The sequence below is a fragment of the Carlito syrichta genome, unplaced genomic scaffold (genome assembly GCF_000164805.1).
Source record: "Carlito syrichta isolate Samal-C Ts95f unplaced genomic scaffold, Tarsius_syrichta-2.0.1 Scaffold308593, whole genome shotgun sequence".
Taxonomy (NCBI): domain Eukaryota; kingdom Metazoa; phylum Chordata; class Mammalia; order Primates; family Tarsiidae; genus Carlito; species Carlito syrichta.
The window spans coordinates 74,881-79,505 of record NW_007252689.1 but is presented as its reverse complement, the minus strand read 5'-3'; the positions used below and the strand labels follow the sequence as shown (position 1 = coordinate 79,505).

General features: G+C 45.6%; 1 protein-coding gene across 1 annotated transcript in view; it reads left to right on the top strand.

The window, feature by feature from the left end:
- GTSF1L (gametocyte specific factor 1 like) overlaps positions 1–4,625 on the top strand; it is a 32,605-nt gene that overhangs the window by 27,332 nt on the left and 648 nt on the right.

The following is a 4,625-nucleotide window of genomic DNA, read 5'->3' as shown; positions in this document are numbered from 1 at the left end:
TTTTGAGTTGGAGTCTCACTCTGTCACCCAGGCTGGAGGGCAGTGGCCGCTCCCGGACACCGCAGCCTCGACCTGCTGGGCTCTGGCGATCTTTCCGCCTCAGCCTTCCGCGTAGCCAGAACTACAGGCGCTCACTACCATGCCCGGCTGATTTTTTGATTTATTGTAGAGATGAGGTCTCGCTGCCCAGGCGGGTCTTGAACCCATGGGCTCAGGCAATCCACTCACCTCAGCCTCCCAAAGGCGCAGGATTACAGGCTGAGCCACCGAGCCCGGCAAGACCAATTTTAGATGAAAACTTAAAGCCAAAGAGATAAGCAGAACATCAGAGGGACACACCACATACACTCTGAGATGTTTGCCAGTAGTGAACATTTAGACTTTGGTTCAGTCCTGTGCAGGGCAAGAGGAACAGCAGCAGGGCCACCCAGATGTAGAGTTTTGTAGGAAATGCTTCCCATGTTAACCTGGAACATCAGGCTCCACCCTAAAGCATATATGATTAGATTTAAACCCTTCACCTCATTCCACGGAGGCTGAAAGAGGCTGTCTTGGGTCTCAGCAGAGCAGGAGGACAAAGGAAGACATTCTTGAGAATCTTGCCCAAAGATCAGCCCTTGTGGTGATACATACAGGGTGTATACAGCCTGGCTCAGCTGAGGAAGCCATGTTGGCCTGAGGTGGTCCCTGACTATGAGGGCCCCAGGTGTCTGGCAAAGCCTCCTTTAGCTAGGTCCATCTATCCTGGACTTTGGGAAATTGCCATAATTATTTTTTCAAAGACAATGAACAGCAAGCTATCAAACACAACCAGAACACAATGGAACAGTACACATCAGAGAAAACATGAAAAAATAGACCCAAGGAGGTTTTAGATAAAGGACATATCACATCTAAAGTCATATGACTTTAAAACAACTCAGCTTAGGGGTCAGGCACAGTGGCTCAAGCCTATAATCCCAGCATTTTGGGAGGCCGAGGTGAGAGGACTGCCTGAGCGCAAGGGTTTGAGACCAGCCTGGGCAACATGGCAAGACCTCGTCTCTACAATAAAATAAAATAAAAATTAGCCAGGTGTGGTAGTGCGCGCCTGTATTTCCAGCTACTTGGAAGGCTGAGACAGAAGGATTGTCTGAGCCCAGCAGGTTGAGGCTGTGGTGGCCGTGAGCATGACACTGCACTCAAGTCTGGGTGACAGAGTGAAACTCCTACTCAAAAACAAAAACAAGAAATAACTCAGCTCTGAAAATATCTGCAGGACTAAGAAACTATATAAAGTATGTAGAGGTTTGCAAAATAACCAAAACCTCCAAAATGAAAACTATAAAAACAGAATTAAAAACCAGTGGGGAGGCCGGACTTGGTGGCTCAGTCTCTAACCCCAGCACTTTGGGAGCCGAGGCGAGTGGATTGTCTGAAATCGCGGGCTCGAGACCAGCCTGGGCAACTTGGTGAGACCTTGTCTCCACAATAAAAAAAAATAATAATAAGCCAGGCTCGGTGGCTCAGCCTGTAATCCTGCGCCTTGGGAGGCTGAGGTGAGTGGATTGCCTGAGCCCGTGGGTTCGAGACCCGCCTGGGCAACTTGGTGAGACCTCATCTCTACAATAAATTTTAAAAAACTAGCTGGGCGTGGTAGCACGCACCTGTAGTTCTGGCTACTTGGAAGGCTGAAGTGGAAGGATCGCTGGAGCCCAGCAAGTCGATGCTGGGGTGGCCATGAATATGCCACTACACTCCAGCCTGGGCAATGGAGTGAGACTCCAACTCAAAAAAAATTGAAATACCAATGGGAATATTTGGCAATACATTAGTCATTGTAGAAGAAATAGCACACTACAGTATAAATCAGAAGAAATTTTTCCAAATACAGTAGACAGTACACATAGAAAAACTACAAAATAGAGGGCATAAGATTCTGTAAGAATATAGTGAGAAGGACTAGCATTGGAGGTACCAGGAAGAGGAAACAATACTTGAAGAGAAAATGGCTGAACATTTTTTAAAACGAATGGAAGACATGAATCCAGACTCAAGAGGCCTACAAACAAATTTTTTAAAATCCACATCTAAACAACATAGTGAAACTTCAGAAAAACCAGAGATAAATTAAAAAAAGTAAAACAGACATAAGAAAATAAAGATCATCTTGAAAAGAAGTTAGGTAACAATGGGCAGCAGCATTCTCAATTACAACAGTAGAAGCTAGGAGAAACTGGACTCTGTTCCAATGCAAAGAAAGAAAATATAACGATACATAGTGAAAACTTCTTTCACAAATGAGGGTGAAATAAAGACATTTTCAAGCAAACATAACCAAAGGAATTCACCAAGAGAAGATTCTAAAAGTTAGATTTCAAGCAGAAGGACGGTGATCCCACAAGGTGGATCTGATATGTGAGGAGAAACAGAAGAGCCAAGAGAGGCATAAATATGAAGACGTGTAAATAAGCCTTGATGACATAAGACAACAGTAACAATTTTGTCCAGTGATTTTTAAAATTAGGTTTAAAATACAGGGAACAAAAACATAACAAGTCAGGATGGAAGTAAATTAAAAAAAAAAAAAAAGTACTACATTATCCAGGGTAAAATAGGTATTAACTTTAAGCCTTGACAGATTATCTAGAAATGGTTTAATTTATAAAATAACTACTAGATGATTAGAGAGTAAACAAAATAGTGGAGAAAATGGAAAGATATTTTCCAAACTGTTTATTTAAAATGAGAAGGAAGCTGGGCTCCGTGGCTCAGCCTGTAATCCCACGCTTTGGGAGGCTGAGGTGAGTGGATTGCCTGAGCATGCAGGTTCGAGACCCGCCTGGGCAACTTGACGAGACCTCATCTCTACAATAAATCAAAAAATCAGCCGTGTGTGGTAGCGCATGCCTGTAATTCCGGCTACTCGGAAGCCTGAGGCGGAAGGATCGCCGGAGCCCAGCAGGTCTAGGATGCGGTGGCTGGAAGCGGCCACTGCACTCCAGTCTGGGCGACAGAGTGAGACTCCAACTCAAGAAGAAAAAAATGAGAAGGAAGAAAAAAATTGGAAGCCGGGCTCGGTGGCTCAGCCTGTAATCCCAGCGCTTTGGGAGGCTGAGGTGAGTGGATTGCCTGAGTCCGCGGGTTTGAGACCCGCCTGGGCAACTTGGTGAGACCTCATCTCTATAATAAGTCAAAAATTAGCCAGGCGTGGTAGCGCGCGCCTGTAGTTCCAGCTACTTGGAAGGCTGAGGCGGAAGGACCACTGGAGCCCAGCAGGTCGAGGCTGCAGTGGCCAGGAGCAGCCACTGCCCTCCAGTCCGGGTGACAGAGTGAGACTCCAACTCAAAAAAAATAAAAAATAAAAATAATAATATGTTATTTGGCCGGGCTCGGTGGCTCAGCCTGTAATCCCAGCACTTTGGGAGGCCGAGGCTAGTGGATTGCCTGAGCCCGTGAGTTCAAGACCCGCCTGGGCAACTTGGCGAGACCTCGTCTCTACAATAAATCAAAAACTAGCCAGGCGTGGTAGTGCACACCTGTAGTTCCAGCTACCTGGAAGGCTGAGGCAAAAGGATCGCCAGAGCCCAGCAGGTTGAGGCTGCGGTGGCCGGGAACGTGCCACTGCACTCCAGTCTGGGTGACAGAGTGAGACTCCAACTCAAAAAAAAAAAAAAAAGAAAGAAATTGGACCAAAGAATATATTTAAAAGCACAAAAAAGACTAGGCACAGCTCATGCCTATAATCCCAGCACTTTGGGAGACTGAGATAGGAGGACTACTTGAGCCCAGGAGTTTAAGTCAAGACTGGGAAACATAGTGAGACCTCGTCTCCACATAAAATTAGCTGTGTTGTGGTGCATACCTGTAGTCATAGCTAATTGGGAGGCAGAGGCAGGAGGACTGCCTAAGCCCAAGGGGTTGAGGCTGTGGTGAGTCATAATCATGCCACGTAACAGAGCAAGACCCTGACTCAAAAAAAAAAAAAAAAAAAGCACAAAATAAGATGGTAGATTCAAACCCAAATATACCAGGAATTATATTAACCAAATTATGGGCAGTTAGAAGACTTAAATGACAGCATAAGTTGCTGAACAATTTTGAATGGTAGCGTTTCCCAAAGCCACTTAGCCCTCTCAAGCAGTGGGCAAGAAATAGCATTTTCCTGATGACTTAAATTGCCCACTGTGACATAATTGCTTCTTGACCATCACACAGTGTCTCCCTCAGAGACCAGGGAACCAGGAACACATCTCTTTCACTTCCCTGCACAGTGGCTGTGTGTTTTTTTTGTTTTTTTGGCTCCTGCATCTGCTTTATATAATTCTTCTGTCTCAGTGCCATTTGCTAAGCCATAACAGAAAACAGAGACCACAGATTAAGAGCTTTACCTACAGAGTCCCAAGAGCCAACAATGAGCAGAGGACAACTCCACACTTCTTATAAAAGGGCTTTTTCACAAGGAGCATTTCATTTCAACTTTGGGTGGTCAGATACTCTGCTTCAAGAACAATTTCGCATGGAGCCAGAAGTCTTAGAAATTTGCCCTAAGCTGGGCTCAGTGGCTCAGCCTGTAATCCCGCGCCTTGGGAGGCTGAGGTGAGTGGATTGCCTGAGCCCGTGAGTTCAAGACCTGCCTGGGCAAC